This window comes from Coturnix japonica, chromosome 1 (assembly GCF_001577835.2).
Source record: "Coturnix japonica isolate 7356 chromosome 1, Coturnix japonica 2.1, whole genome shotgun sequence".
Lineage (NCBI taxonomy): Eukaryota > Metazoa > Chordata > Aves > Galliformes > Phasianidae > Coturnix > Coturnix japonica.
The window spans coordinates 170,741,990-170,763,309 of record NC_029516.1 but is presented as its reverse complement, the minus strand read 5'-3'; the positions used below and the strand labels follow the sequence as shown (position 1 = coordinate 170,763,309).

Here is a 21,320-nt window from a genome sequence, read left to right as displayed (position 1 = left end):
TGTAAAGAAGGCACTGAGGACCTCAGCTTTATCCTCAGTGGTCATATTCCCTGCTGCATCAAGTAAATGATGGAAATTCTCCTTGGTTCTTCTCTTACCACTGATATATTTGTAAAACGATTCCTCATTCTCTTTTACTGCGGTGACCAATCTGAGTTTGATTTGGGCTTTTACCTTCCTAACTTCCTCTCTGAATACTTTAACAACTTCCTTGTAATCTCCTCAAACAGCCTGTCCCTTCTTCCAGAGGACACATACTCTCTTTTTCTTCCGGAGTCTCAACAATTCCCGGTTCATCCACACTGGCCTTCTTCCCCTACAGCTCGCCTTACAGAATTCACGAACAACCTGTTCTCGTGCCTTTAAGATTTCCATCTTGAGGAGCACCCAGGCTTCCTTGGACCCCTTTACCCTCAAGAAGCGAGTGCCTAGGGATCCCCACAACAAGTGTTCTGAATAGGTCAAATCCACCCCCTTGAAGTTCAAGATAGCAGATTTGCTAGTCACCCTTCTGACATCTCTAAGAGCAGAGAATTCTACAATTTCATGATCTCTTTGCTCAGGACATTCCCCAACCTTCACATCTCCCACCAGTCCTTCTCTGTTAGTGAAGAGCAGGTCTAGCAGGGCACCACCCCTGGTAGGCTCTCTTACTAGCAAATCAAACATCTGAGGTGTCCTGAGGACTTTTGCATTTCCCCTAGTGAATTCTTTAATTTGTCCAAAGTTTCTCTGTTTTTACTTTCACCTAATTATTATAATAAAGATAGCTGCAGTGGAAGACATGTATTCTACATTTGCGTAAGACATTTACCCCATTTCTCCCCAAAGTTTTGATTTTATGCTTCACATAATGGGCGTCATCATCTCTTCATTATGCAGGTGAGCATACTTTATTGGGTGCAGAAGTACACTGGCAGCACAGCTGTGCTGGTTTATATCAACTAAAGAATTGGACCAATAAGTCCAATCATGACACAAATTTCATGAGGCTAATACAATACATGCCTTGTACAACAACAGTTCCGGTCTTCCAGCATATGCATATATATTGCAGTTTTTCTTGTTTGCACAACAATCATAATAACTCACGGTACTTCATCAGACTTTATTACTTGATGCATTTGAAAGTATATGTAGTACGTTTTCATTAGAAACAATTGATGATTCTGTTCAGGTTTTCTATTTCCAACAGCACTGCAAGGGAAAAGACAGAAAAATCAACAGAGCTTATGTCAGAAAGAAACAAAAATATCTCTACTGCTGAATAAACTATTCTTATGTGAGCTGTCTGGTAAAGCTGAAGAAGCTTATAAGCGATTGTAATGAGCAACCTTTGTTGCTAGAATTTTCTATCGAAGTCAAACAGGATTTGTGAAGCTTACAGTTTTCATACTATTCCATCCGCTGTTGGATGAACAGTGTAAATGACCTTTCAGGGAGACTAGTATGATTCTGTGACAATCACACCAGCCAGAGAACATTTCTCCTGTATATGAGTTGAGCAATATCAAGTTACCTCTAATCCTGACCTGTCATTAATCACCGCAGAGCCAGCCACAGAAAAAAAAAATAAAAAAATAAAAAAAAATTAGCAATTGGATAGAAAGGTCTGGAAAGAAAGAGGCTCCATTGCTTTACAGAAGCAGAAGTAAGTGCTCTGGCAGGCTGTTCAGATCTGGAAAACCCTCATTGTCTAGCCATGCTCTCACAGCAAAGAGGATCAATAGAAAAAAATCAAATGCATTATCTTTGTTTACATCCTAGGCACAACAGTGTGAAAATCCTCACCAGGCTAAGGAGCCTGACGGAGTGTGATGGATGCTCTGTTTAAATGATGCCTTTGAAAGCTTTCACAATGCTCTGGCAGAGGACTCACTGGAGAATAAATGACTTTCCTCTAAGTTACAAGAGCCTAGGTTGAGAGACAGACAGTGTGAATGTCACACTATAAATTCAATATATTCAACTGCTTCTGGTGCTAAAGCGCAATTGCTAGTGGTGAAAATACATCCAAGATTGTCTTTGACCCAACAAAGTTGTGGCTAACAGAAATGAGAAAGTCATGATTTATTTTTTTTAAAATATATATTTTTTCTTCTACTTACAGAATATGCTTACAGTAAACAAAAAGGAATGTACTTTAGGCTTGAATTTGCTATGCTGGCAATTCATACAGAAATAATTCATAAAAATCCAACGGAAGCACTTAAGTGTACATTGAGTATTATTTTTAAGTGTATACTGACAGTGTAGCAGTATAGATACTTGGTATATTAAAACTGTTATGAAGCCTTGGAATAAGTTGTAAAATATCTGGACATGTTAGCACATAAACAAAACCTTTGTTTAGATGAAGTATCTATGTTTCCTGCAAAAATGTCTAATCATATTGATAAAAAAAGTGTTCTATCTTTGTCTAATGTAGGTACACTTTTCTGTATATTCTCTTCCCTGAGTTAAGAATAAGGAAAACTTAGCTGGGACAGAGTAGTTGGACTGGCACAAACATGTTTTTGTCTCCATTGGATAAGTAAACTAAAACAGTGTCATTCTTCTCCACACAGGACATAGATGCTCACATATTCAGACAACCCAATGCCAGATATGGAAAACACATCTTAAGAGACCTCAACTACTACGTGCACGTAAAAATAAATAGACTATTTAGCAGAGAAGCCATAAATCCAAAGCATTTGGCATCATATTTATGCTTCCTGGTGAGATCTCATACATCTTAAAGACTATGCTGAATAGAGTGGAAACAATGCCTTTTGCTACAGTAGGATTCCAAAGACCAGGCTCTGTGAAAGACTGGTGAGAACCTCATCAAGAAGAAGACAGCAAGTCAGACGGAATTCACTTGTCTTCAGGATTATCCAAACTCTCCAGGAGTTCTAAAGAGTTTTATTCTTATGTTTGGTTGGTTTTGTTGCTTTTACATTTAGGAAAATCCATATATTCAAATTCCTACAGAGATTTGCTAAAAGTAGCTCAGTGGTAGGTTGTCAAACTGAAAGATATAAAGGTTCTCCTAGAGAACCATAATCCATGAAATGAATATCCAGTTGCCATACCTGTCATGTATCACCCAGGTTGCTACTTTATATAACAGGAACTGGGGAGCAAAGAATGACACTGAGAACCTGTGAATATTTCAAGAAAATGGGGAATACTACCTTCAAACATGAAACAGAAATGAAATATATCTGTGGATATACAAAGTCATTCATCACCAGTGTGAATTTATACTCTGGTAACCTTCTAGGAAAGGGAGCAATACAATTACTTGAAATTGATTTAGTGACAAATTGCAATTTCCAAATCCAGATTTCTCTTTTCTCTTTTTGTTGGATTTTCTCTGATTTCCCACATGAGTTTCTCTGTGTCACCACAGAAAATTGTCAGACAGGAAACACCCCCCCCCCCCCCCCCCCCCCCCCCCCCCCCCAAAAAAAAAAAAAAAAAAAAAAAAAAAAAAAAAAGGAGAAAAAACTGTCTGCATTTTTAAAGGTTGAAAATTTGACATAATTTGACATAAACAACCATGGAATATTATGTATCCAAAAAAGGAAAATTCAGCTTTTCCTTTGGACTGTTCTTATCTTACTCTCTTCTCCACAATGAGAAGTACCCTGATTAGATTGCATGATATTCACTGAACTCATACTTCCATTCTATTTTTTAAGTAATCTGTAGACTTGAACAATGGTTACTATAAAACAATGGAATTTAATTCAGCTCGTACCATCTTTGGTCAGTAAACGATTTTGTCCTGAGAAAAAGACAACGAAATAATGAGAATAAATGAGACTTTTTTTTCCTCTAATCATTTTCTACCTTGCCTGAAACCATCTAAGCAAGATTAAAAATGCTTAGTGAATTTAAGAGACCGTGAATAAACCCAAAAATCAGATTCTTTTTCAAAATATTAATCAAATTAGGTAAAAATGCATTTCACATAGAGCTCATAAACAATGGTCAGTCACTAACTACATGGGTATTAATGATCTAATCTTTGTTCAGCTCTGTATGCTGGTGTGCAAACAACTTTAATTGTACTCAGAAATTTATCTCAGTTAAGCACATGCCCTGAAGACTGGAAATGTTTTTCTAAAATTCAGGTTTTATTTAGGTCACCGGGTCGACCAGGTCCCTGATTTTAACGTCATTATTGGACCTCACTGCTCACTTTGGTGTTGAAATCAGCATCCTAAACCCTCATGGAAGTAAGCCTAAGTAGGTGATATGCTGACTCTAGCAACCTTTTATACCTTACAGTTCTGATAGTTATTGAAAATAGAATTGGGCTATCTCCACTTTAATCAAGGGAGAAAGCAAGACAAGTTAGAAAGGAGTGGGAATGAGCTGTGCGATTTGTTGACTACTGCAAATCCTGCTCCATAATTATATTTCTTTCTATGGTAGTTATTTGAATTCACTTAGTAGTCAGAGCACATCATTTTTTTTTTTAAGAAGAAATTTACAATTGAAGGTAATGGGGTGGTAATAAAATATAAATCTGCAGGCTGTTGAGGCTCTTGGGTAGTAAAGCAGACAATTATTGTTCTGAGTGTTCCACTGAAAAACAAAAATCCGTTTTCTTCGGAGGTATTTGCTCAAATCATATTAATTGGTTTGCTCAAAATTTATAGTTGTATTATTGGATTTTCTTAAATTTATTTATTTTTTAGCAGAGAGTTGAAAAGGTTCAAGCCCTAACTTATGGAAAAGAAAGGGGGAAAAAAAAAAAAAAAAAAAAAGTGTTTATCCAGAAATAGAATTTACTCTGCCTATCTTTTGCACTCCCTGTGTTGTAATGATAGTAGTTTTAGGCAGTAAATACCTTTGAAAACTATTTTATCAAAATTTCCCTGTGGGATTAATGATGAAATGAGGAGATTAAGCTTTCTGATCTTTTTTCTTTTTTTTTTTCTTTTCTTTTTTTTTTTTTTTTTTTTTCTCAGTAATTGGCCAGTGCAATGTCAGCAAGATACATAGTGCTTAAGATTGAGAATCCAAATGTTGTTTTAATCTGAGGACTTTGCCTGTCAGTTTTCTCCCACCCATCATGGAGCACTTGTATGATCTTAATTTACTCTTAAGTGCCTCACCCTATTTTTCTTGGACTTTCATTCAGTTTTCTGTCAAAACATGCTAAAGCCACCATAACCTGTGAAAAGGAAACACATTCCTTCAGACACCATTGGTAAATATAACTATATTTGTTTGTTTAAATATATTTGTTTGTTAAAATATATTTTATTTTTTTATATTATTATATAAAAAAAATATATTTGTTTGTTAAAACTCATCTCTAAAAATATTTTTTCCTAACTCAGTAGTTGAGGAACATAAGCTGTGCCAAGAGTATTTCCATCCTGAGAATCCTTATGCATCACTGTTTTGGTGTATATCAATGAGTAAAACAGAAAGAATTTTTCATACAACTGCATAAAATTGCTATATTGTCAACAGTTTTACGGAGTATGAAATTGTATGTGTCAACACAACAGTAGTAAGAAGGGTATTGCAAAATTAAAATCAATACATACATACAACACTTGAAATGCATCATAAAAGTAGGGAGTTCATAATGGCTGCCTCTCTACACCAAGATAAAATGAACCAGAGAATAGAAGACAAGAATAGAAGATTTTTACATGCTCAATATCAGACAGCCAGAATACACATTCTTCAGTTCTCCACCAGGATCAAACACACATGCAAATAACAGAATACTCTAAGGTGGGCAATGCTCCAAACTTCTGTTTTACCAGGATGTATTTACGTACTTAACTTCAAGGAGATCTCACCTCAAATAGAAAGAACTCACTCAAATGGGTTATAATTGGAATAACACAAGCTCCTCAGTGTGCAAGGGCCCATTTCTTGTTGTGTCATGGGTGTAATTAAACTTACATAGGCAATTTTCTCATACCATTTTTCCCCATCTAACTACTACCCTCAGATAAATTGAAAATATCTTTGCTTAGGAGTTTGAAATTCAAACATGGTATAAGCTGATAAATCTTTCCCTGCTGGTGCATAAAGATGGAGAAATGGTATTCGCCCATTGTCTTTAACAGAATTAATTTTAGGATGAATCTAAAACACAGGAACTCAAATGTATTATTTGTTCATGTATGCCACATTATTGAAGCAGCTTTCTAAAATCTGTGCAGAAAAGTTCTTATGCAGAACTGCTGCGAAAAATCGCATTCACAGCTACTCTACTTCTAGTGCCAAAATAAATAACAAATATTTTCCTCACCAAAGAATTCAAAAGCAGAATTTCAAATACTCTGTATAGGGCTCCACAAATGAAACTGCTCAGTTCTGAGTCTTTCACTGGTGATTTCTGCCTTTACATCTGGGCAGGAGCTGTTAAGGTTTGTTTAATTATTACTTACACTATAATATTGTCCACAGAGAAAAATTAATTGCAAATTGTATCCATCTTATAGGGAAAGTAATATCAGCTAGGATAAAAGCTGAAGCTTTTCCAATTAAAGCTGCTGTCAGTAAAGTGCAGAATGTGATTGCAAATGCAAAAAAGCAGTTTAACTTTAGCTCTCCTGCAAATACACCATGGATTGGGTATGTGAACACCATCTGTCCAAATACTGGCCAAACTGATCTTTTTAATAATTATATAGATTCAAACACAGTCACTATGACACACAGTGTAATCATGCTTCATCGTTCTTTGAAGAAAAGCAAAATCTCTGTTTACCCATGGAGGGCAAAGTCATGAGTCCTTTTCTGAGTATTTATTCATCCCATTTTCAATTCACTCGTGTCTGAATATGCACTCAATTCAGCCTGGGTAAAAGGAAGAGCAGAATTAAACCCACAATTCTGTCAAACTGTAATCCTATGTTACTGCCCTACAAAAGGACAGGTTCTATGCTCACCTGATGCTAATTGCCCTAAACTGCACTTTTCACATCATAAATATTGCATGATTAATTTGTTAGTAAATGTATTTATTTTTAATTAATTCTCTCCTACAGAATGTTGGTATGTGCATAACTGCTCTTCTGAATAAGGGTGTCCTTTAGAGTAAAAGAACTGACTTTTTTTTTTGTAGAATTCTGTTGTAATTGATGATTGCTACTTCTGTGTGTCCATTTCCAGATGGGGAATCTTGTTCCAGTGTACGTTGTGTCGATCAAGTATTTCATCTAATATTTTGAAGCATGGACCTAAAGAAGAGACAAATAAAACATGCAGCAAAATGTAGTTGTAATCATTTTTTATAGGAAAGGTTTCCACATGATCCACTATCAACACCATTCCCCTAGCAAGCAACACATCGTCAAGCATAAATCACAAACAGCAGATAAGCTTTAATTCACTAGGAGGAGCAGAGATCTCTTCCCAGAAATCTTTAAGTATTTACTGGCTGCACATCAGTTTAACATTTTAATCAAAAACTATCTGCACAATACCTAAATCATCTTACAAACTTGATGGTATAAATTCTGCAACAAAAGCAGATTAATCAGATGAAGTTTCCAGATGTGCATCTGATCCATGCATAATGCAACTGGACTGCTAAGAGAAAAATTATTGGTATCACTCTCTGAGGGGGAAACAGCAACTCTGGATTAAGATACTATTTATTCATAATAAAATTTTGAAACAGAATTTAGCTGAAAAGGCTGAAGTTGCCACTAACCTATCTGCTGTCTTCATATATCTTTTAATGAGAAAACTACACAGCAGCAGCAGTAATAACCCTTCTCTTGCTGAGCCTGCAAACCCAAGAATTTTACCTGTTAAAACATTTTGCTTTTGTATAAAATCAGGGAGAAGTAAGTACTATGATGATTATCTGCCAGGTGAGGCCATTATACAGCTGTAATAAGAATCTCTGTTAACTCTGTCCATTGTGCTGTAAAGAAAAAAAAAAAAAAAAAAAAGGAAAGAGCATCACAGTTCACTACTTACTTGTCCAATACTGTCTTGATTATGTTAATAAAATGATCCAGATATCCAGATGCAATGCTAAGTTTTTTTCACTCACAATTAAAAGCTCACAATGTAGGTGTTGTTCGTCTATATTAACAAGGTGCTTAAGTAGTATCACACATCTTTCTTCCCAATGCATCTCTGTTATATCCATGGACATAAAGTAACAAAAACGGCCTGGATATAACCTCAATTCCTTTGTATGATTTATATGGCTCCATTATTAATAGCTGTGTCTGAGACACAAATTATTCATTTTAAGTAATGAAACTTTACTTAGGAAAAAGGTATTTTTTCTCACATCAATGCATAGGTTGTTTGGAGGTATTTATTTCTTTCAAATGGACAGTGTATAAAAGCATTTCATAAATGCCATCATCTTTTTATCCCTTTAAGATTACTTTTATATTCTTGTTTTCATGTGTGACGATTCCATTTTTCTTTTGTTGGTCATTTTTATTGCAAATAAAAATATGTTTGGGTAAATTGTACATAAGGTTGTTTATTGCTGCTTAAATTTGCTGGAAGTTCAAGAAGAACATGCCCTGCAGAAATTCTCCTTTAAAGTGGGTGAAGACCCATCATCTGATAACAACTTTTCTGCTCTGAAAGAAGCATGATTATAGTTATGGAGAAAATACTCTGGTATCAGTCACGAGTACTAATTCATCTCATATTAAGTGGCAAACTTTTATGACTAGGGATTGGGGTTGGTTTCTGGATGTGCATCAGAACTGCACTAACATTTAAACACTTTCTGAAGAGTACTGCTCATGGGAAGGGTTTGAGCTGGGTCACTGAAATTACCAATCACTTTTGGAAACTTCAGGCAATATCTGGACTAAATATTACAGATAATTATTTGATGACCCATTACCTTCTAAATGCTTTGTTCTTCCACTGCTGAATGATAAAAATTCAACAACACCAAGTAAACAAAATTACTATTTTCAAGAGCTTTTTCCATCTTATGTGATTGTTTTACCCATTGAAGTCAATGTCAAAATTATCTTAGATTTAAAGGGCACAGGATTAGGTCATTAGTGTCTCCTAATCCATTTGTCCTAAACCTCCTCGAGAGAGACAAGCACTGTAACTGTAGAAGGGAAGACATTTGTTTTAATTTTGCTTATTTGAGGTAACAAAATCTGGCACCAAATGCATTTGTGTGTCTGGGTATAATTATTCTCCTTTCAAAGAACTGCTATTTCTTTCTCGCCTCAGGACCATTAAGGTGTTAAGTACAAAGACACCACTTGATGGAAGTAGGCTCCAGACAGTCTGAGATGTGAAGAATCAGCCTTGGGGAGAGTTACCACATTGGGTTGTTGATTAAACAAATGTAACTCAGTACCATATCACCAACAGGGAGTGTGAGGGAGGAGTGGGGGCAGAGGAAAAAAAAATGAGAAGAGTGGAAAGAGACTGAAAATCCTACTCATCATATTTAAAAAATAGGATGTTTCTGTTTCTCGATCTTTTTTTTTTTTTTTTTCTTTAACCTCTCTCAAGTCTGAAATTTAATATTTCTACTGAATGTAAGCACAGATTTATTTACTACTGCAGTTCATAAAGGAGTAATTGGCAAAGTGTTAGCTAGTCAGTAAGTGTGACCATAGGTTTACAGCACTGCTACCTACACCCTACCTCCCTGTTAGTCATCAGGGACAATCGGTCATCTCATAACAGAAACAGAAGCTCAAGAAAGATGCAAGATATCTTCAAACCAAATTGACCTGGATATTAAAATGCAAATCCATTATCGCAAAGTTCTGGAAATTCACTTGGATAATAACAACAAATGTGAATCTAGCTGTAGGCTTTGAATAATGAATTTGAAATAACCAAAAGTAAAAGGTTTTCCTTTAACCTTCTTTACCTGCTTTTCACTAATTTCATGAGCCCTTATTTTTCTATATTTTTAACAATATCTTCAGGCCAACATTTGTCAAGAGGACAGAGAAGAAAGAAAAGAAAGCCAGATGTTCAGATGCTCTGGAGTTGTAAATCAGCATAATATGAATTAGACAGACACAACTGGAGCAGTCTAATGTGACTTTGCCTACTTGAACTGGATATTTGCACTGTCCTGTGCAAATTGTTTTTTATTGTCTTTTATTTAGAGTAGTAGAGGCTTGAACATGGCAGCCAGATGTGCATAATGTCTGATACATTCCATCAATCAGCTCTGGAAAGTGTCAAACAGGCTGTATAGGTCTAAATGAAAGTGTTTGAAATGTAAGGAAAATTTAAGTTTCTCAAAGGCTCTCAGTATTAAAAACAAAATCAAATAATTTGAAAATACAAGTTTTTTATTCAATACAGCTGTGCTGACCAGGGCTGATAAGGACATTTTGTTAAGAATAGTATATAGTTTTCTCAGAAGCACAGCTGAAGGGAACAGAGTCATCTTTTGTGTTGGAACTTGTCTGACATCGTGTGTATGTGAGAGAGCATGAGAGAGATACATTGCAAAGGGTGATTTTTGGCTTAAATATGGCTGTTGACTTTGAAGGGCTGGTAGTAAGCAGCTGTGTCTACTCTTTTATGGGGTACTCATAAAAGACAAAGCACATATAAGTAGAGGTCACAAAGCTACTTCCAAGACCACATTAGACATTCCATTTAAAAGTTTATAACCCTGAGAAAATATATGATTTTACCATGATTAAACTTGGTTGTACAGATGTCATACCCATAGTTCCTGTCTGAAAATATTTGAATGCACCTATCCATCTAGAATAATTTCATCAGGCCTCAAATACTGAAAGAATTTGTATTCATGGGGTATGGGTATTTTTTGCAGGATTTGTCTCTAAATCAAGGAAGTTCTTTTGATTCTTTTGATTTCAGGGGAAATTATATTATAGGAAACAATACAATAAATTCTGAAGTCACATTCAGAGAAATTAACCCCTTTCTGGTTGTTCTTCATTTTATTGTTTATTGTATATTTTATTGTTTATTGTAGATCTTCAATTTGTCATTAATTGTTGTACCAGTAGTTATACAAGATACCATTTAAACTAATTTTGTACATTATATTGAGATACAATCATATCTCATTAGCTACAGCAATTCCCACATTTACATCATCAGATTATAGGTTTTTTCATGCCAGAAACATTCCTAGAAGGAAGCAAATAAGAAAATAGCCCAGGCATAGCCAGGAGCCTGTGAAAAATATCAATTGTGAGAATCGAAATAGCACATAGATCAAGCAATGTCAGCATTCAATCACTGCCTTTCTAATTGATCCCAATGAGCCTCCAAAACAGTCTAAGGTCTTTGTACTTACAAAGTTCGCTTGCCAAAGGAAATAAAATGGGAATTTGTGGGAAAAGTATGGAATGGAAGAGAATGAGATCAGGATGAAAGAAGAAAGAAAACAAAAACTAAGACAGGGGGAGAGCTCTCGCACAGAAGCCAGAAATGTTGGTTCTCACTGTGATTGGCAGCAATAGATACTTTTGGCCTCAACCAACAACTACTTGTTCTTTGTAACAGCAAGTCTGGAATAAGGAAAACAATAAATATTTTATTTATGAAATTTTATTTTCATTGATTCCTCAGGAAATCGGCTCTACAAAGTTTCCATGGGTTCATGGATGAAAATACTTATCGGTAGTTTTTCATCAAGTAAAAGTCATATTTTCTCCTTAGCACTTCACATCATTAAATCATCAGCCCATCATTACAAGGACAATGTGATGTGCTGAATGATGGAATACAGGCAGGGATCCCACGAACAAGAAGTGTATTCTCAACAGGCTGCTGGGCGAGCCAGTGAAGCAAAGACTGGCAGCGTAGCTGTCCTGCTGAAAGCTGATTGATAACAAGAGTAGATTATTTATAGCAAGCTTTGTGATATGACTTTTTATAGAACATCATGCATGAGAGTATGAACTCAGCTCATTATTTTTTCTCATCCTGAACCAGGACTCCACATCTGAAATGCTATTGTTAGTGCAGATAAAGAGACGATTCTAAAGAAGTAGCATCCTCTTACAAACTTGTTTCTCCCTCTGCAGGCAAGATCTTATTCCTCTTGACTTCTGAAGTCATCACTGACCAATATGATATTTTAAAATAGATAAGAACACACAGCTCTGCCAAACCAGCAAAAAAGAATGTGGTTTGACTGAGCATAAATACAAAAGCTGCTGTGTTAGCTGACATGATGGAGACATAGGGGTTGTATGAAAGGTGAATTTCTATAGCCTACGCTAAACAAACAAACAAACAAACAAAGATATTTAGGTAGTCTGACAACGTTAGGAAAGAGTGGATGACAGGTTATTCCATTTTTCTCTAATTGCTAAGATGATCTCCTGAGCTCTGTGTGAAAATACATGAAGAGATTGCTGGACCACACTGTTAAATAGCTATGACGGTTTTTCTCACAAGCTAGGCAGAAGTGAATTGGAAAAGGCCTTAAGTACCAAGGACCTGGCCAAACATGTCTGGCTAGCAGAGATAGGAAGAAATAATACCCTTCACAAATAAATAACTGGCCCCAACCTTCTAGCTGTAACTTGATTAACCTATCAAAGCCTTTCCATTATTTCCTATGAGCATAAGCTAAGATCTATAATCTGTACCATGACCTATGCAAAACTTTGCTCATAAAGTCAAATTTATGAATAACTACAATAAGCAAAGCTGATTATCTTGATTCGTATTGTCATACACAGCTAGGTTGCCATTTGAAAATGTTTGAAAAATTGAAAAAAAGGTTTGAAAAATTTAGTCTAATTTTCCATTTTTATTTATTTACTTTTACTACTACTTTTATTTATTTATTTTTACTGTTAGTCAATTGCCTATCTCCAGAAAAAAAACAAAAAAAAAAAAGAAATAAAAAAAAGAAAAAAAAAAAAGAAAAAAGAAAGTGAATTAGTCAAAGTGATGAAAACAAAAAAATCTTATGTGCTGTGTTTCCTTTCAAACAGTTTTAGACACTTTGCATTACATGAAGAGGGAGTCTTTTGCAGAAAGCAGCTCTTCCATTCATCTTTGGGTGCTTTGTTACAGAGAATTTCAGATCTGCACTCCACCTAAACTTAAAAGTAAGAAAGATCTACATGTTTTCATCTATATGTGTAGGATCTTCACACTTTGTTTCTTCTATTTTTCTTTCTTTCCCCTTTTTTGGAGAAAAAACTCCTTAATTCTTTTTAAATGCTCCCCTTGAATTTCACACTTGCTTTATTCTGTTGTCTCTACAGCCCCTGGTTCATTGTAAGATTTCAAGTGTGCTGCAGTGTTGCCAGCACATCTCAGGGCAGCAGGTTGAAGACCTCCACTAGCACCTAGTCCTTCTAATCTCAATTCTGTACCTTCTCTTAAAGGAGGAGCATCTCAGCAAGTCACGTATAATAATTATTCCGCATAATCCACCCTAAGACTGTAGTCACTGAAACTTCACAATATTTTGGAGCGGGGGAGGTAACCTGCCGTTTATTTCAAGGATTAGATTTCAAAAAGCAGAGACTACATAAAAACCTCATGTAGATATCAGCCCAGATATCTACTCGGGTATGAACTCAAGAGCTCAAAACTTGATCCCATGAAAATACCTATGTTTGAGTGGATCCTTAAATATACTAGTTTTCTGTGTTTGTGTGCTACGTGGATAAAGACTGCTTTTAAATAAATGGTCCTCCAAATACACTGCTATTAGACAAAGAATATAAACAGAATTTAGGGGCATTTTTAATATTTGTATGCACGGTGAGCTTTTGTTTTGTTATTGTTTTTAATGAGACTACAAACATACTACAAACATCTTTAAAACTTCAATTAAATTCACTCTGAGAATTATCAGAAATTCAAGTCTCAACCCTAGTGATTCTATATAAATTCCAACTGTAGTTTAATATGAAAACAGAACAACTAAAAATAACTAAATAGGATTTTAATATAACATCAGTGCAAACATTACATCTGATGCTAGATCTTCAATAGAGATTATGTTGGTAATTAAAAAAATCTATAGGTCATGAGTGATGAAAATAACTGAAAGAGTTATTTTGCTGGATACATATGTATTTTAAAAATGCTTTATATAGAAATCTGGATGATACATGGCACTAATTCTAGCTGCATCGCCTCATTTTTAACATCCAGTTTAGAGCTAATGTGATATAATAAGTACATATACAAATATGAGCTACTATAAATAAAAAAGACATGTTAATCTTAATTTAAATAAGTAAAGCACAACAAAGTCACAGTGTTTTTCTACAAACAGCCTTCTTTTTATACTTTTTTATTTATTTTGCCAATCAAAACTGGACAATTGTGATGTTTCTTCTGCCACTATATTTTACAGATAATTTATTTTCCAAGTGTTAGAACTAGGCCCCATCAAGATCTCAAATCTGATATGTGTTATCTATAAGCATTTCTGTTCAGACTTCTTTTCTCACACTATAAATATCTTAAGCATGAAGTGTTCTTTTTTGTCTATTTTCTTTTTACTTTATATTTTCATCCAGAATTCTCAGAGAATCTTTCAAAGTATTTATTCAATCACAACTGAGAAGTTATTTTAATCTTCACTGCAGATAGATATTCTTATTGGTCTCTTTCCATGCTAGCAATGTATATATACACTTATCTCGCCTATTTCCTCAGTACTCACAGAGCATACTCATTATCTTTCTGATCATTCAAGAATATCAGAATCAAGACCCATGTCAAATGATGACAAATCACACCAAGAAAAAAGAAAAAAAGAACTTGTAAGTGTCATTGAAATAAAGGAGTAAATCTTTCCAGACATTTTTCAATTAAAAAGTTTATATATATATATATATGTATATGTACATAGTAGCCATTTGCCAAACTTGAAACATTTCATTTCATTTGACATGTCTACATTTTGACAGACTTTCACTTACTTCCAAGTAGGATGTGGAGGGACTTGGTTTTTTGCCTTCCCAGTGAAACAGAGTCAACACTTAAGACCTTGAAAACTTGGTAACAATGATAAATTTGTCAATTGCTGAAGTTTTGAAACTTGTAATGAAAAAAGAAAAAAAAAAAAATTAAAAAAACAGTATTCCTGAAGTGCTGGAAGATTCGGGAAATTTCCAATTCACCAGATATTGATAAAACAAAAGTAATTTTTAAAAAACCAGATCAATTCTGAAACTGAACTATACCCAAATATATTTCTTTGGCAAACAGGAAGTCTAGATTCTCACCCCATCCTCCTCTGAGAAGAAAAGAAATTGTAAAATAGTGCTCATTTAAAGGAGTTTTGGAAATCTTAGGGTAACTTTTGGAACTGTAGCATTAGATAGAAGCTATAGAGAAATAAATAAGAAGAAAGGATTAGATGAAAGTGAAGGAGTGAATTTCATTGATTTCAGCTGAAAGATGCTTCCATAGCCCTTTGAACACACTAAAAATGCAGAAGCTCTACCAGGAGAAACATTCTATTAGATTACGAAAGAAAGAAAGGCTGCAGATAGATATAAAAAATAACAATGGTGTAAATGATGAAAGACTTGAAATATAAAGACAAAAGACAGAATGAATATGAGTATGGTAACAGTAACAAGAGCATGCCCTTGTTATGAGTTCTGAGAGAGAAGACATTGAAAAGAACAAATTTCAGGAGATGATGCATTTGTACAAAAGTAGTTCACAGTGCAGTAGCAGTAAGATAAGGAAGTTTTGTATGAGAAAGGTGAAAAACAGACATAAAGAAGGAGATTTTAATTCATTTTCAAAAACCTATGACATTATGAATAACATTGGTGTGAAGTTTCAGAAACACAGCTCTGAAATGTACTTCAAGGTGTGAAAGAACCATCTCAAAAACAGAATGCTGTTACTTATGATCAAAGAGAAACTGTGTGAGCTAATAGTATTCTTGCAAATAAGAAAGAGATTATCAGAGCTCAGACAGTCAAAATTCTGGCCCATATTTTGCATTCAGATACACTGATCTAACCAGGAAGATACAATTGCTCACCCTTCCAGGTCACTCACCCATTCTGGTAAAAACTTGTAGAATTGAATATATGTAAAATGCTTTCAAAGTTTCAAAGTACTTATCCACATCTCTCATATGTGTTCCAGTTACATTAACCACTTTAAATATTAATATTGGAAGTGAATATGAGATATAAAATGCAGGAAAATCATCTTAATTATAAGACTTCAGAAATATTTTATGAGACAGTCCCATGAACCACTGCTGAAGTATTGGCTTCTCTGTATTTAATGAGGTTGGGTTATTTTTCTGGTGTGAGATGGGATGTGTTGTCTAAGGAAAGAAAAAAATGTCTTGCATATTTTAATTTAATGGCATCAGGCTATGGAGAAAATGATAGAGAATTGGTGGCATATTAAGTTTACACCTGACACCTGAGCTTCTGCTGCTCTTTGCATGTGCTCTCATGGCCTTTTCCAGTGCTGAGTTAGAGAAGTTTTACTTCATATCTTTTACCTTGCAATTGAATTTCATTAAGTATAAAGGTAATTATAGTAATTCATCTACTGGGGGATAAAGTAGCATGTCACCAAAGCTCTTTAAATTTACATTTCCATGTGATTTCAGGCACATGCCTGTAACAGAAGCAAAAATATATGAGCAAAAAGACTATGAATCTAGTCTTTATATGTTCATATTGTTTTAGTTCCATAGAAGAAATTATAGTTTGGAGACAAAAAAATATAGTTTGGTAACAAAGCAGAAAAACTAATGAACTTTAGACCAGACTATACTAGAATAGTTCAATTGGAATCGACCTTCAAAGATCATAAAATCCAGCTGTCTGACCATTTCAGGGTTAACAAGAAGTTAAAGCATATTACTGCAAATACTGAGAGTATCATCCAAGTACCACTTAAATACTGACGGGCATGAAGCATCAACCAACTCTCTAGGTTTGAGCACCCTTATAGTAAAGACATTCTTCCTTACATCTAGTCTGAACTTCCCTTGGCACACTTTGTTTCATTTCCTCTCATCCTGGTACCTTCCTCTTCATTTCCACTCTTCAATAAGCTGTAGAGAGCAACGTCACCTCTCAGCCTTCTCTTGGTCTAGACAACTCAAAAGACTTCAGACTTTCCTTTTAGAACATTCCTTCTAGGCCCCTTATTAGCTTTGTTGCCCTCTTCTGGATGATTTCTGGTGTCTTAACATCCCTTTCAGATTGTGGAGCCCAGAACTGAACAAAGCTTTTAAGGTGAGACAATAACAGTGCTAAATACGGTGGGAGAATCACCTCTCTTAGCCATCTGGGTATCCTGTGTTTAATGTATATCAGTATTCCTTGCTAAAGATACATCCCACTCTTATATCCAGATCAATGATAAAAACGTTAAACAGGACTGGCCCTAGAACTAAGCCCTGGAGAACACTATTAGTGACAGTCTGCCAGATACATATAGCTCCATTTACTACAACACTTTGAGCTCTACCACTGAGCCAGTTTATCACCCAGTGTATCATGAATCTGTTTATCTTACAGATGGACAATTTATTCAGAAGAACACCATGAGGAATAGAATCAAAAGCCTTAGTAAAATCTAGAAAGACTATGTCTCCCTCCTTCTCCTCATCCACCAACTGGGTGACCTTATCAAAGGAGGAGATAAAATCACCAACAGAATAATTTCCTTCAATAAAGTCATGTTAACTATTCCTGATAATAACTTTGTTTTTAATATGCCTTTTAGTATTCCCAAGGACAATCTTCCCCATAATTTCTCCAGGCACTGAGGTTAAACTAACAGCTCTGTATTTTCCTTGGGTATTCTGTTATGCTCTTGTTTGTTCATGGTTGTACTGTTGATTACCTCCCAGTCAGCAGGGACTTCCCCAAACTTCCAAGAACTCCAGAAAATTGTCGAGAGGGGTTCAGCTTCAGTGCTCTGGTATAAATCCCATCTGGCACCATGGACTTACAAAGACTGAGTTAATACAGCCATTTTCTTACAATTTTGGTGATCACGGATGGAAAGTCACTACTCCTCCATCTCTGATGTGTAGACCTCCATCTGTTGCTTCTCTTTGTTGCATGACCATACACTTCAAGTACCAATCCAATATTTTCCTTTAACATCCCTGAAGTGACCTCAAAGTGATTCTTTAACCTCTTTGAAATGGCAGGATTTTTTATTTTGAAATCTGGTTGACCATTCTGGAACTATTGTTGGCTCCAACATTGTTTGTCCACTTTGTAATGTTAACCTCTCTCATTTAAAATTCTTCTAGCAAATTTCTCCTTTATTTATAGTGGGGTTTTATTTAGGTTTTGTTTTGTTTCATTTGTTGTTTTTAGTAAGGAAAAACGAGTATAAAACTGCTGTGGAAGATTAGAGAATTAAAATCCACTCACAAAAAACTGACTGAATAATAATTACATACATTTATTTTTTTTTTCAGCCTGTACTTGTATAAAACAGAAATGCAAAATCATTCCGTTTCCCTGGAAGATACTTTATTGTATATTGTAAGCATGAAATTTCTGATTATTATGTTTGGATAGGATTTTCACATGCACTTTCTATATATTACTGCATAAAGCTTTACCCAGCAGAAGTACATAATTAATTGTATTCAACAAGCATTCAGAAAATGTATATAGGAGTTAAAGTTTGTCTAAGTGAAAAATTGATTGTTCATCCAGAAGGTTTCACTTTTTTTCTTTGTCTTCAAAGTAAAATCTCTCAGGACAGCTGATAAAAAGAACTTGGAGTGTCTAATCTATATACTTACAAGAACTGCAAATAAGCTGCACAAGAAGCCATAACTCACAGAGGAAAAGGAAAATGGTCCACACATTAGGTAATGAAACAGATTCTTTAAGGGAAAAAACAAACAAACAAACAAAAAAAAACCACTTTTATTTAAGTTTGTCGGGATTACAGAATTTCAAAACACACAATGTTTTGAACATTGCACAAATTCATTTGATTTTTTTATTTTACTAAGTCTTGTAGAAATTTTGATCTAGTCTAAAAAATTGTCATGATTGCAAGCAGAATGATGTATGTTCATTAGTGTTTTTTCATAATGTTCTGTAGTGGGGACCATTCATTTGTCTTCTAAAGATGACAAGCCATGTTGCAGAAAGGAAGTGAAGCCTACTTCATTTCAAGCTGAGCTTTAATCCAGCATTTCAAGTCAACGTTTTCTTTACACTTCGTCTCTCTTATTCAAAGCATTGACTTTGAATGCAAATGTGCTTTCAGTCACCAGAAGCATTTATTTTCTGAAATCCACTGAATTCATTTTCAATTGATCACAGTATCAGCTTAGGTCCAGTCTTTCAGGGGATTCTCTCAGACTCTGTGACAAACATCTAAATTTTAGATATTCATCTCTGGAAATGGGACTCCTAATTGGAGTGGAGACCTCAGCCCCTTATATACAGAAGTGTTCACTGCTTAGATTCACAATCAATTACGCAGTTAACAACACCCAACAGTCAACACTGAAAGGGAGACATTGCCTGGAAGTCAGTACTATTCTCATCTTGATGGCTCAGATGAGAACCATCATTCCATAGGATGTTTTTTACACAGATGACTGTCTCAGATCATAATCAGGTCTGTCACCTCCTCTTTCTGTGATAGGCTACTGATCTGAATTGTCATTCTGGAGAAGATGGCAAAGATCTAGTTTTTTCCATAGACTTCAACCTCTCTTCCTACATGAGTATTTTAGTCAAACATAGTAAGATCATACTGGGACAGTACATCCTTCTTGACATTCTAAAAACATCATCTAGAGCACTCAAGAAATTTTATTAAATTAGAGATAAGTAATAAAACATTCACTGATTAACTTCCTGTAAAAGACCAGTTGCTGGAAGTAGATCCATCATTCTTTGTTTTCATTTCTATGCAAGGAAACAAACAAACAAACAGAAAAAGAGCGTAGCCAATGAAGGTACTTTATTTTTATATATCCAAGTATATATGCCTTGAATTTGAACATATATATTCAGAATTGGATCCAATGCCCTGTAAATATGATACTATTATTGATTGTCTGTCAAGATCCAAATTTATACCTTTTATGAGTTTCAATGTCATAAAAAACAAATTCAGAAAATTTCCAGTATTTATCTTTCTAAAACAAAGCATTCTCTTTTTTCTGTACAGTTTGGGAAGGTATACTAGTTAAGGTTTCATTTTGCTTACATCCGTAGTATGAATTTGCTGGCATACTGAAGGCTCATCTCAAATATTTAACTCCTAGTCAAATATATCCTGCTATGAAAGCCTTTGATATGCTAATACAGCAATGTAAATTTCAGACTTGAATTCAGATTAATGTACAGTAATTACACACAAACACAGGTGAAGCTCTTTGAGTTTTACTGCCCCTATTTACAGATCAAAGACAGAGCTCAACCTTGACATCAAAGACATGATTTAACCTTTTGAATTTTATCACAAAGAACAAACCTGAGTTACAATTAAAATCATTTTTAATTGTCAATTAAAAAATACAAACAAACACCTCACATTCAAGTCGTCAAAGGCACTTCTGCTCTGCAGAAGAGTTCAAGATGAAGCATTTTATGTGAACTATGGAGGTTTAAGGCTATTAAATAGAATAATTACATTCTGTTCTGCAAGTAGAAAAACACAGATTTTTAGTAGAGCTTACCAAAATCTCTGCTGTGAGTGTGGAGCTGAATTTACAGATTTGTATCATCAAGAGTATCCCACCAAACAAACCTGAGGATATAAAAGGTACTACTTTCAGAGAAAATAACATTCTGTTCTAATGCTGCCATAACCCTTTCTATAATTTCTTATTTTATGGGATGATCTTAAGCAGTTTTATAGATACATGTCAATATACTAAAGAGTATTTTCATATAAATCAGTTGAGATTACTGAGTGCAAACATAAGATCAGAGATTAGTTTCAATTTTCAGTTTAATAAGTAGTTTAAGAACAGTCTTCAGTTAACCTATCTTCAGTACTGGCTAAGTAGTCGAAAGAAGCAGCCTTTTATTTTTCTCCATAAATACTTCATTTAAAATGTTCAGCACTTATGTTGCACACAGTCACACACCAACAACATATTGTTTCTATTCCTCAGTCAGGTCTCAAAGGTTTTAAAAAGAAAATTAATGAATTGTAATGTACAATTTATTGTACATTCAGTGTGTTGGTGCTTTTATTCAATCAGTATGAATTCTTGCAGACTCATTCCTTCTGGCATGGGGCTTTGTACACTGTCAGTCATATTTTCCATCTCATATATACACACCAAGTCACATGACTGGGTTGCAGACATCTGTCCAGAGACAACTGTGTTTTCCTGCAACATCTCAGGTTGGACATTAGGAAGAATT

General features: G+C 34.8%; 1 long non-coding RNA gene across 1 annotated transcript in view; it reads right to left on the bottom strand.

The window, feature by feature from the left end:
* Window positions 1-5,388: 5,388 nt before the first annotated feature.
* Window positions 5,389-21,320, bottom strand: part of LOC107308483 — a 71,242-nt gene continuing 55,310 nt past the window's right edge. Inside the window, exons 2-3 of the long non-coding RNA XR_001552817.2 lie at window positions 20,624-20,694; window positions 5,389-7,208 (exon numbers count right to left, since the gene is read on the bottom strand). This is a non-coding gene — a long non-coding RNA (uncharacterized LOC107308483). The remainder of the gene's footprint in view (window positions 7,209-20,623; window positions 20,695-21,320) is intronic.